Source organism: Salvia hispanica, chromosome 5 (assembly GCF_023119035.1).
Source record: "Salvia hispanica cultivar TCC Black 2014 chromosome 5, UniMelb_Shisp_WGS_1.0, whole genome shotgun sequence".
Classification (NCBI taxonomy): Eukaryota; Viridiplantae; Streptophyta; class Magnoliopsida; order Lamiales; family Lamiaceae; genus Salvia; species Salvia hispanica.
Window position 1 is genome coordinate 24,996,665 of NC_062969.1, and position 13,960 is coordinate 25,010,624.

General features: G+C 31.0%; 1 long non-coding RNA gene across 1 annotated transcript; it reads right to left on the reverse strand.

Annotated features, from left to right (window-relative positions):
• Positions 1–6,053: 6,053 nt before the first annotated feature.
• On the reverse strand, positions 6,054–8,077 carry LOC125186550. The gene is made up of 2 exons (XR_007170466.1): positions 7,856–8,077; positions 6,054–6,375 (listed from the first exon to the last, which is right to left on the reverse strand). It is a non-coding gene; the product is annotated as an uncharacterized LOC125186550 (long non-coding RNA).
• Between the last annotated feature and the right edge of the window lie 5,883 nt (positions 8,078–13,960).

Sequence of the window (13,960 nt, forward strand, 5' to 3'; positions counted from 1 at the left end):
TAGGAAGTACTAATAAAACATCTTTTTATAGAAAGAAAAATCTTGAAATTTTCACCATGTTACGTCATCGCAGTGGAAAATGGATTAGGCCATCTATACTAGCTAAAAAGATGACTTTTTCATCAACTAGATTATATTTGAAATGTTAACTACGCCAATTAGTTTGTTCAATTATTTGCTATTTTTTCATATGGAAAAGCTGCAAATGTAAGTATTTCTTGAATTTAAGGTAGAGTTATTTTATAATTTTTGAGTTTTAGGTATTTAGTTGGAAAGCTCCAAGGAAATATATTTACTTTAATTATATTATATAAAATAATATTAAGCTAATTCTTTCTTGTCCTCCGAAATTATCTTTAGTCCTATTTCTTAGAGTATTAATGCTAATTATGTTTTTATGTTCTATAATTACTAAATTATGTGGGATAGGGGGAGTAGTTATTTAAATACTTTTTGTTTGAAAGTGTAACAAAATACTAGTAGTACTAGTATAATTCTTTCAATTAATTTATTTTTTTAATAGTTCCGGTAGCCTAAGTACTATTACAACTATAATATAGAAATATTTTTGTGTTGCGCACCTAAAACTACATGTAAAAGAGACCAGAGGGGCGACTACGCATTAATTGAACATGCCTTGGCACAACACATTAAATTTAATTCGTCCATACTCAAATCACATACCTTCACCTCGTTCATAATGTGGAATGCATGACTTTTTTTTATTTTTTTTTCAAATATGGAGTAATTTACATACACTGTTCTCATGTACATAAATTCTCATTTTCAACCTACCGATTGAAAATGAAGCGTTTCGCATACAATATTTATTAATTTTGGAGAGCGTGAAAAATTCGTAGCTACTATATCGAATTATGCATTGATGACTTTCATTTCTATGTGGCACTGGTGTTGATCATTTTAGATATTATAAAAAGTGTTGGATCATTTTTATGATTATTTTTTTTTTTGAAATATTAGCGTAGTGCAAGTTTTGTGCAATTCTATCTTAGTAATCATAGTCAATTGGAACGCAATTAAATATTGCAATCAACATATTCTCCACTAGATCAATTCTGCTTTCTATTTTAAGTAACTGAAAATTCGACATCTGTTTCCAAAAAGTTGTTAAGACTTAGTGACCAGCACACAATATGTGGTGATGAAGTTATGATGATTGATGCCCACTATTTAAATCCAAGAAATAAAGATGACAATAATTACTCCTTACACACCAATATACAAGTCCAAATGTGTGCCATAGCATGATGTATGTTTAATCTAGAAAGCACCGTAAAGTCATTAAGAAAGTATAAAAAATAGTTAGACGCAGTTTTGGTTATCAGTATGATCAGTTTAATATAATACTACTAATTAGTTAATGTTATAGTACTATTAATTAGTATTATAGTATAGACTGTTAGCACTTTTTTTCTTCATATATTGTGATTAAATTCCTAACAAAGTAGAACAATGTTTTACATCATGTCGTCCGGATCTTCTTATTTTCATCATGACCATTATTTAAAATCTCAAACCTCAACCATATTATTTAATTAAAAGGTAACAAGTTATCCCATCAATAAGAGTCTTAGACCGTCACGTTTTCATTACATCATACCAATTTTTTAATCAATTTATATGTCCTATCCAAATCCAACGTCCCTTGTGTATTTTGTAATTTATTGTATGTATAAATGATTTTTTTTATCAAATAACCGTCACGTTTATCGAATTTTAATAAATTTATATATCCTATCCAAATCCAACGCACACTGTCACGATTTTATGATTTTATGTACTTCTGTATAAATTTTACTAACTATTTTACTATACTTTATAATTATTTCCTTTTTGTCCATAAATGGAGAACGATTTTATGATTTTGGGGTGTTTGATTTGATGGGTGATGTAGTACAAGATTTTGATAAACTAAAATAGGACTGAATTATTTAGGCTATTTAATTTTGTATTTGGATTGATTGATTTGTTGTAGGGTAAATTGAAAGATTATAATAACAGTCACGTTTCATTATTTCATAGTATCAATTTTTTTGTGAATTTAATTCTCCTCTCCAAATCCAACCTACCTTGTATATCCACTAAATTTTACTACTCCTACCATTTTGTAAATTATTGTGTGAATAAAATGAATTTAAGATAGACGGCACTTGTGACCAGCAGTTATGAAAAAAATTCAATTATTGAGTTAAGAGAGTCAAATATATGCAACAGATTAAGCCAGCAAACCACGATGGCTGTGGAAAATTGAGGAGTCAAAGAGTGAGTAGGCCCAACATTTCAATTTATGTTGGCGAACCCATACAAATTCAATCACACCCATCATATACCATTTCACACGTTCGCCAAATCATTCCAATGTAAGACATTCCTTTGTCTCACACATTATAAGAAAGTTTTACCAAAATATATTACCACCTAAATTACGATCAAATTTTGATGTTATACATTAAATTAAAAATCTCTGTCACGAATATCGAACTTTTAATTTTATCTGATTTTGCTAATGGGTTGGATCCAACCCAATTTAATGTTTGACGCGAGTCAACTGATTGCATGATAATCTGATGTGGCCAAATCGTTTGAAGGTTAAAACGTCATTTTGGAATAACAACCTATAAATTAACGAACTCGGATGAAATTATGATTTTATACAAAAAAATTTGTCTGATTTTGCACACCAATTTAAATTGTTCGATTTTACTATTATGCCCTAAATTGTATACCCTCTCTCTGACACTTGTCACTGAATATGGTCGGCAATGATGTCCGACAAACCCCCAAGCAAGGTCAACAATCGTGAAGGTCCAGGGGGTATGTGATTTAAGGACATCCAAACCGATATCATGTGTGCATGCATCATATTTCTTAACATGAATATCAAGGACATGGGAGATAACATCCCTAATTAAGACTCCAAAGACACTATCGACTTCTAAAATTACGTAAGCTCATTGAAAATCGAAGCACAATAAAGACCAACACGAATGATTCCAACGTGATCTAGTTGAAGAAATCTCGGCACTCTTCATCTCCTTGATGATTCAAATTTGTTTTCAACTATGTAATTTCTTTTTCAAATTATGTAAATTTTAATATTTCATTTTTATTAATTTTAATTATATATTTTTTTGTTGTTTTTTTAAAATTTTAGTATATATTTTTTTTGGTAATTACTAAGGGTATCCATTGGGCCCAGTGATGATTCTCTGCGTTGATTTGTAGGCACCTCGATGAGTGGGACAACTTGCCCAAGGATTTAAGGCTGCTCTATATCCAAAGACAGGGATCGATCCCCTGATTATTTGGTTAAGGATGAACGAGCCTCATACTACTCGATCACACTTGGGTTAAAAACTTTAGTGTTTTAATTGAAAAGCATAAATGAAACAGAGAAGAGAGATGAAGGCGCACGTCTGAGTGTTGAGTCCAACAAAGATAAATACTAGGGAACGGATCCTCTACTGTTCTTTAAATCACAGCACAGTCTGTTGTGCATGAAACGCAAAAGAGTAATGAACCAGACGCAGATATATAACTTCTAACTTGTTTCTTCATTTTAAATTCTTTTTCCTACAATTATCCCTAGGCCATCTCCAACCATTTACGCCAAACCCAAACCCATTTTTGAGTATATGTCACACCAAAAAGTAGTTTTACTCCAACCATTTACACCATCTTTAAGTTTACACCATTTTTGAGTATTTCTCTAACAAAATTTTGGAGTAAACACCATATTTGGTGTTATTTCATTAAAAAACTCAAAAATGGGTTTGAGTTTGATGTATGGTTGGAGAAATTATCTACACCAAAAATGAGTTTTGGCATACGGTTGGAGATGGTCTTAGGCAATTACTAATTATGAATAACTGTTTTCACTTTTTTACTAATCTGATTTGTTTTATTTTAATGTGTAAATAGTAATCTCGTATACCATGATTATACTATTTTTTCATAAAAATTTCATCATATACACTTTAGGATAAAATATCATGACTTAATTTTTGTTAATTACACCTATTCCATGTTATAAAACTAAGAGAAATAGTATTATTCTAATAGGGAAATGCTAAAATGACAACGCTATTATGGTTGACACTGTGCCACCAATATGAAGCATTAGATTTTGGGTGAGATGCAATTTAATTATGCCACTTGTCAGTCTCAATTATACTAAAAAATATATATAAAAAAATGCAAAAGGCTATATTTGTAAATCCAATTCCATCGGTTTCTTTCCAAGCGTAAATCACGTTATTTTCCTCCTTCCCTCTTTCTTCATTCAAAATCGCCTATGCTATTTTCAATCTCTATAATTCGTTCAATCATCTGCAATATTTTCAATCAATTTTTTTCAATTTTGGGAGATATTGAATCTCTGCTATTCTTCCTGCAATCTTCAATAATCATTCAATCCATGAAGAGTAATGTTCCCGCTGACGTCCATTTCACTGATTTTGCAGACGGTAAGAATCACTTATAATCATGTAGCGTGATTGAACCCCAATCATCTGTAATCGTATATTTACAGTTTGCTTATTTTAATATGTGATTCAATTTCATCAATTTGATAATGTAATCATGTTATTGTGTATTTAAAGTTTGCTGATATTTGAATTCAACTTCATGAATTTGTAATGTGAACTCCCGAATTTGTATCTCCTCATATGATTTTGATGCCCAATTCAAGAAATTCTCTGAAGTTATTTGCTTGGAAATGAGATTTATGAATTTGTAATTAAATCTCACAGTGTGTCAATATAATTTAGAACATGAGTTTTTGTGTTACGCCATACAGATTTAGTATGTCAGATTGCTTGCATAAATATTTTATGTTGCTTGCTTATGGGTCTAACATTGCATGGTAGTGTTAGAGTTTCCTTATTCCTAATTACATTCCTCAAAATAATAATAGACGTCCAATTGTATTGCTTTTAATACTTTATTGGTTGTTAGTAATAGATAGTAGATATGATTTTGTGTCTTGCCTCTTTGATAGAAATTGCTTTTTATCTGACAGTTCATGATACTATTCTTAAGTAATGTTCCATACATGCTATTTTGCATTATTAATTACCTAATGTCATTTATTTCATATGCGACGCAGTGACTTGTGTGTTGGAGTGCCCCGACAAACTAAAATCAGCCCTTGTTTAGTATTGCTTGCTTCATATTATGGAGTTTTATTATTTTGACTTATCCTGTTGTTTTGAACCGTTCTCTATCAGATTGCTTGGTTGAATATGTTATATTGCTTGCTCATGTTTACTAAATTGCATGTAGTGTCAGTGTCTCAGATGATTCAATGACTAATTAAAGAAATTCTCTGAAATTTATGTATTTGTAATTAAATTTCGTGGAGTTCTTTAAAGACTGATGCTAATTTATTGATTGATTATTTTAATTTCACCATACAGATTTTGTATGTCTGATTACTTGTTTAAATATGAGATATTTCTTGTTTATAAGTATTAAATTGCATGTCAGTTTGCAGCTGTAACGCAACAGTTTGGGAAAGAGTTGAGAGCAACTCCCCGGCCTTGCCTGATAGTGAAGGAGGAAAAGAGTGGAAGAAGAATTTTATTTCATTAGAAGCCCATATGTAATTGAAGTTCAGACATCGAAAGAGTTGGGAGCAACATCCCGGCATTGTTTTTCTGTAACAAGTGTTTTCACATACTATCATAAAAATTCGATTAGTGCTTACCTCAAAATCTGTAATTGCTTGGTTGAATGTGTTGGATTGCTTGATTCGTATCTTGTCATTAATTCCATATTCTTTATAATTTAATTGCATCACATTTGCATGTTAATTTATAATTTAGTGTTTGGTAGTACAAGGATTTAAATACTAGATTAGTGCATGAAGTTGTTTATACTCAAATCAGAATTCGTATCGCAATTTGCTTGCATATGTCAGAATGTGTTACAAGAGTTTTTTTTGCTTGGCAATGTGTCAGAATTTGCTTATCATTGTAAATCATGCCTTATGCGTTTTTAACATTCAATGTCTGAACAAAAATAAAAAATAGTAATCCAAAAACCATCAATGTATACACCAAAAGAAACCAACACTCATCGACCATCAAGAGTTAGTTTACTCAAAAGTTTTTGAACCAAAAACATTGGCATTCATTTTCCTAAGACAATATTATTCACCATTCATGGTTTGGGGTACTTTGCAACCAACTTTTCAACATCAGCAGATCCCTTCTTTGCGCCTCTTCAAAGTGGCATGTTGACGTACTCATTACGTCATCCACAAACTTATTTTGAGTTTCTACAGATTTCCTTCGAGTAACCTCCTCTTCTACAATGATCATTTTGAGCTTCTACAAATTTCCTTCGAGAGTCCTATGTTGCACAAGAAAACTATTACAATTATCATGTAACAAGCACATTGTCAACCATTAGTAAGTAAATTATACACATGTCTTTTGACACATATTTTCAATGCTTTATTAAAGTGGAAATTAAAGGAGCAATTAATAAGCTTGAACAAGCAATTCTAACAAACTAAACAAGCAATTCTAACACTCCGAACAAGCAATTCTACCACGCTAAACAAGCAATACGTTTATCATGCAATTCCACCGGCAGACAGTTCGAAATAGCTAAATAATAATATATTAGCAAGCACATTTTAAGTCATTGTTGAGCAACTTAAAAACATGTCTTTTGACCCACATTTTCAATGCTTATTAAGCAGATCTAACTCACTGAACAAGCAATTCTTACACACTAAACAAGCAATTCAGACACACTTAACAAGCAATTATCGATCTAATTAATAGAATTGAATTGTAAGCAATACTGAAACAATAACAAGCAATTGGAATCAGTATTCACCAAACATGAGACCAAGCATTTACTATCTCTAGAACAAACAAATAGTTAGCCATAAATAAGCAAACATATAAATGAAATTACACCCAAGCAAACAACAACAAAGAACCAAACACATATAACCACAACTACACCATGTTTTGAATCTTTCACAGAACAAGCAACCTTTACAGCAAAACATAGCACTTACAAAGGCTTAATCATGCTCATTATTTTGTATGCTTCTCAACGGCATTTCTTAAATCAAATGTGTACTGAATCTAACATGAGACCAAGTATTTACTATCTCTAAAGCATGCAAATATGCAACCAGAAATAAGCAAATATGTAAAACGAATTGACACCCAAGCAAACAACAACAACAAACCAAACACATCTATCCACAATTACACAATGCTCTGAATCTTTATCACAACAAACAACCATAACAGTAAAACAAAGCAATTAAAAAGGCTTAATCATGCTCAATAATATGTTTGATCACAACGGCATCCCTTAAATCAAAGGTGTATTAAAATTTTTCCCAACAAAGCAACCAACAAAAAAAAACAAGCAATTCTTAATGCTCAAAAAACCGTAACGAAATTGTAGAAAACAGGGTCTAATATGAAACCAAGCATTTACTAACTCTAGAATAAGCAAATATTCAATCTTTAATAAAGCAAACAAATACATTTAAATTACACCCAAGCAAACAAAGAAAATAGAACAAAGCATCCAAAAATACCTCGGAACCAGGGTCAATACACATTCCCGTATTTCAAAAGAGTAACCAAGCAAACACCGATTCGTACAAATGCAATCCAGAGACTGAGTAAGTTTCATTCACTTAAAGAACCCAAGAAAACACGCTATTGCGACCCAAGAAAACACGCTATTGCGATCTAAAATTTTAGAGGAATGGTGGTGAAAACAGGTTGAAAATAACCAAGAAGAGGATAATCACTACGCAATAAACCCTAAACCTTCACTAAGCAGTCATACTAACCAGTAATGAAACACAAATCGATCGGATGTAGAAGACGGAGGCTGACTGGCAGCAAACTTCAAGCACCGATTTTGGGAGAAACCGCTAATGGGGCAATCGCACCCAGTAAAGAAGAGAAACAGAAATCGCTGACGGAGAAACCGATTTTGGGAGAAACCGCTGATGATCGGATTGTGAGATTTGGAGAGAGAAACGATTCAGTTTTCACATAGTGGGCGTGCGTTATAGCTGAGTGGAAGAGAGAGCATGAATCAGCGCCCAAAATAACCAGGATTTTCCATTTCCGTTTTGAATTTAATTCCAATAGAAAGACAAAATTACCCTGGTAAGCAACATATTGTGAACAACCAAGCATTCCGTATTCTATTTTTACAATCCCATCTAAGCCATCTATATAGGAGATCTGACGCTTAAAAATGGTATTACATTGTCACTTTAATATAGGTGGCACCATAGCGTGCCCCTATTCTAATATATACTCCATCCTTCACACATAATGCATACATTTTCTAAATTTAGAAATTATTTTATTTTTAATGAGATGGGACTCATTCTCCACTATTAATATTTTAATTAATTTTTCTTTCTATTCTCTTACTTTACTAATGGTGCGTTAAAATATGTGCTCAACCAAAAATGCATATTTTTATAGAACGGCAAATATATTATAACAAAAGAAATTTTATTCATAAAAATTAGTAATACTTAATAGTCTAATAATATATTTTAAATACTAAAACATAGAAGTAGTATTTCTGGAAATAGCAATAAAATTTAGTAGGAGCAGTAGCTAGTGATAAAAAAAATGAAAAAACTTTTACGAAAAAAATATTTACATATATTGACTAAAGAGATAATGGCTCGTGTGGTGGGCCATGTGGATAGAATGATGTGAATTACTCCGTATTTGTGTAAAAATAATTATAGGAAAAAGGATTGAAAAGGAAGAAATATGTTGGAAGTTTTATATCTGCGTTTCGTTCATGGTTCTTTGGGTTTCATGCACAATAGGCTGTCCTGTGTTTTGAAGAACAGTAGAGGATCCATTCGCTAAATACTGCTAAACCCTAAATTTGGAGTAATTACATGGTTTATACAAAATATTTTACATTTATTTTAGTTTAGTACAAAAATTATTAAGTTTAAATATTTCATATAAAAAATTTACTTAGTGTTCCAAAATAATACATTCCGTTAAATATTTTAAACACCATTAGTTAGTTTATAATTTATCCAACTTATCATCATAATAAAAGAATAGTTAGAGATTTAATACAATTAATCACTCTGAAAAAATAACAGTCAATATCATTTTTTTTCAGAAATTGATCGTGGTTTTAAAAAATTACGTCTCTCAATATACTCTACGGAGTATTTTTTGTTGTATTCTTTATAGAGCACAGTGTAAAATAAGTTCATATTTCATCTTTATAAAATTACTAATTTGAGCTTCAACAGTCAATGAGTCAATATTTATTTTTTACAAAAAAGATTCAATATCTTTTTAGTTGTATTCTCCATTGTTACATGAGAAAGCTTCAACAATAAAATGCAATTCGCTAATTTAATGGTGAAGAGTGGTGATTTTTTCTATGTGTTTTTCATTTTTGTGAGTAATAAAAATAACTGCGTTTGATATAATTAATAGAAGTTTTTAATTTAAATTTTTTTTGTACAAATTTGAAATATTGATGAAATTTTTTCTATGTATAATGTAATTGGAAGTAATGGTATTAGTAGGGACTTATAAAATATATTATTTTGGAATACTAAGTAAACTTTTTGTATGAAATATGTAAACTTAATACTTTTTGTACTAAATTGAAATAAAGGTAACACATTTTGTACGAATCATATCCACTAAAATTAGTAGTACTACTCCTAATAAATTAGAGTTTTAATTGAATTGGGTTGGGCTTGATTTTGGACTTTTAGTTACAACTTACTTGCTTCAGTTTTGGGCTATTGTGTTAGGCTGCATTTGCCTCAAATTCACTAGCAGATCTATTTGCCTGAATCTGCACCCATCTGAATCTATATTGGAATGCATCTAACTCTACACATAAATCTTGGAGCCATAATATAATTTACTTTTGAACGTTAATACATGAAGTTATTCAAATCACCAATAATTTTCTTATGGAATTATTTTTTTGTGATTCATCACATCGTTGGTTAATTAACAAGTTATTCGTGTCAATTTTAAAGCATTGAAAATGGAAGAACACAATTAAAAAATTCATTTTATCGAATGTTTTTCACTTGATTAGCCAACGAATTAATATGAAACCCAAATGATCATGCATATTGAAAATATATAACCCGAACAACCTGTATCCGAATAGTCCGACAACTCAAATGGATAAGCCCAAATTTGTGCGGATTGGTCCAATTAATATCCCTACTATACACCACGCTTTCAAGTGTTTAGGCAGAATTTCGAGAGATAAAGAGTGGCAAACGAGATATTGTGGATTAATAGTCGACAAAAACAATTAAGCTATTATGTGACAACAAGACAACTATTTGCATCTGAGAAAATCCGATCCAATATGATCGAACCAAGCATATGGAAGTGGACCAATATTTCATAAAGAAGAAGATTAAGACAAGGTTGTGGACAATGGCGAAGCCCCGTTAGGGCCCAGGGGCCATTGGCCCCCCAACTATTTAACTTTTGCCTATATATTACATATGCAAATAGAGGTTATCAGAGTGTCCACTATAGTTGGCCGGGCCAAGCCACAAAACGTGGCCAAGCCATAAAATCGTGGCCGGGCCACCAACGCCCATGTTTTACACTATAGTGGACATGCCCAAGCCACCAAATAATTTATTTTTTTCATTTTGTGTATATTTTAATTAAAAATGGGTATATTTATAGAATTTGTGTAGGGATGATGAGGTAAAAAAATGTGTATACTTTATAGAATAAAAAAAAAAAAATCAGAAAATAGGGAGAGCCGCGGCCCGTGGCCGCTGCAATAGGAGAGCCACGGCTCCCGCCCAAGAGCCGCGGCCGGGCCACGATCGTGGCGCTCCCGTGTCCGTGCCCCCCCGCGGCGGTCGCCCATCCCCGTCACTATAGGAGTATTTATTTTAAATCTCTAGCTTTATGGAAGAAGAATACCCAACAAATAAGGGTAGACATTTAATATCATAAAAATTTCTTTTCCATCCATTATACTTACGTAAAAATGAAAAATATTGATTATTTCGACCTTCTGACGTCGTTAATATCGATGAATACCTAATTATTAACAATGACTTAGGCCCCACACCTCAAAAGTTCTGGCTTCGCTTCTGGTTATTGAGTTTTTTTTGTCAAATCTGAAGATCAATTGACGGATATTCTAACAAATGCAGTAAACGCAAAGAGCTTCCACGAGGTTCTAGGCAAGGTAAGTATCAGATACCCCATTACTTAACTTGAGGGGGAGTGTTAGAAAGAAATCATCATCGCCAATTGAGGAAGACGACAATTAAGAGATTGATACTCCTTTCTCAAATGAACAGTGCGCGCCCTGTGACTTTTGTAGAGCTCACTTGGATTGAATAAAGGAAGGTGAACAAAAGAATTATTCTATAATTGACCTTATTTCTTGGTATATCTAAGAAAGTGAACGGGTTGCAACTAATTATGTAAATTAGGTTTACTATATTTGTGTATTCCCTACTCTATAAAGAGTATATGTAAATTGCGCCATATTCAATCAATGAAACACGAGGGTTAAACCTAACCCTGTTTAACAATTGATCGGTCGTTAATCGTTTAATTTTATATTGTGCGTGAGTAGTTCATTTCATGAATATTTAGAATCTTAGATATCAATTTATTCATGTCTTATTACTTGAAATAAGCCCAAACGGATCAAGACCTAATAACAACAAATTGAGAGCTACATATTTTAATATCTAGTTTTTTTTTTATGGATAAATGAATTAAATTTTAAATGTCGTGTCACGTCACGGAGAACTCAACTCAAACTCAAGACTTTTAAGTACTCCATCTAGTAATTGTGGAGATAGTAGTGAAATAGGTAGGTACCATTAGCTGAACTTGGAAGGCATGCATCGGTAGAATTAAATGAGTTTGACAACAGGGCGGCAAGCTGATAACTCGAGGAATTATTGCTAAATATATACTCATTAATTAATCAATGGCTCAAGTCAACTATATCGAGGAATTAAATGAGTTTAACTACCTCTAAGTAATATCAACAATTAAACAACAACGAAAATAATCAATGAATCGAGCTCGTTATATATAGTATAGGGTTACTTGGATGTAAATACATAAATTTTCAATATTTTCTTTTTCTTTTTCTCTGGATTTACATTTTTTTAATCTAAATACATGAACTTTCGAATTTTTCCAAAAATCCCCAAAAAATAGTAGTAATTTTTTTCTCAAATAGAAGCTGACGTATACGTCGGAAGTGCCAACGTGAAAAAATGCGACGAATACTGTAAAATACACGAACTTTCAAGATTTTCATCTCAATCTTTGGAATTTTCTGATTTTTTTCCTAAAGATAGATTTTTTAAAAATTTATTTAATGTTCGACACCTTTTTAATTTAAATATAAATATTAATTACGACTAGTATTTATTAAAATTTTTGAGGAGTGATTTTAAAGTAATATTTCATTAACATCTTTACAATCACGTTATCTGAATAAAGAAAATTATGTAAATTAAATAAAATATATATATAGATTTTTACATAATCATTTAAATTTGGAAAATAAAACATTAATATATAAAAATAAAAACAGTCATCATTTTAACTAAAAGAAATTTGAATCACAAAAATCATAGTAATTTTCAGCAACTCTTAAAAATTGTTAATTTATCAAGACATTATAAGGTTCAATATAACCAAAAAAAAAAGAAAAATTCGCTTAGAACAACCTAAATTTACAAATTAGGAAAAGGGTAAAATTATGGTAGTCTTATTTCGATTGCAATTATTCATTGAGAAAATTTTTTGAAAATCACATTGTTCATGTATTTATATTAGAAAAAGGAATGTTTAGGGGAAAAATAAAAAAATGACAAAAATTTGTGTATTTACAGGCTAATAATAACATGTTATATTGATTTGCCATGCACCTTTCGCCACATAGATGGGAATATGTCAAGTGTACTCTACGCCAGCTTTAATTTGGCCGGGATTTTTGTTGAGGATAAATCAGAAAAATTCGAAGTTTATGTAAATACATTCAAAAATAAAAGTTTAGGGAAAAACTAATAAATGTTGAAAATTCGTATATTTATAGATAAATAACCCTATACTATATACCTTGCTTTTGTCCTAAAATATTTAATTAATTAATATTTAATAGCCACATATTAATCTTATTTACCCAAATAGGAGTATATTGAATATGCATGTTTGTGTGTGTGCGCGAGAGGGAATGTTCGATCCCTAACGTGATCTACGCACTACGGTAACTACTCTACGATAAAATCTTTAACCAAAGAAAAGACATAATTGGTGAATGAAATGATTTCCAATTAATTTATTCTTATTATATTTTATTATTTTTTTTCAATTTAATAAAGACATAGTAGGTTGAATTTCAAATATTGCTATAAATTGTAAAAATTACTTGTTCTAAAAATAAAAGTACGACATGAGACTGATTAAAAGAAAAAGTGAGATAATACTACCTCCGTCTCACAATATGAATTACATTTTGCCATTTCAGTATATCCAACAATAAGAGTCCTATTTCAGTTTTACCATAAATAGTAAGTAGGTCTCACAATTCCACTAACTCACTTTACTCATATTTTATTATAAAACCAATATAAAAAACGTGGGCTTCATATTACACTAACTTAATAAATCCATCATACTTTACATTTTTTAAATCCGTGCTCACACCAAATGTGACTCCTATTGTGGAACGAAGGTAGAGGTAATAAGGGTACTTACAACAATATAAATGCTTACAAGATGCAAAAGCTTAACCTGCGTGCCTAAAATTAAACATAGGTTGTAATGAAACACGAATATTGTGAGTATATACGTATTAGCTATCTGATTGAAAAAAAATCAAAATAAAATTTACTACTCCCTGTATATGCTTGTTATTT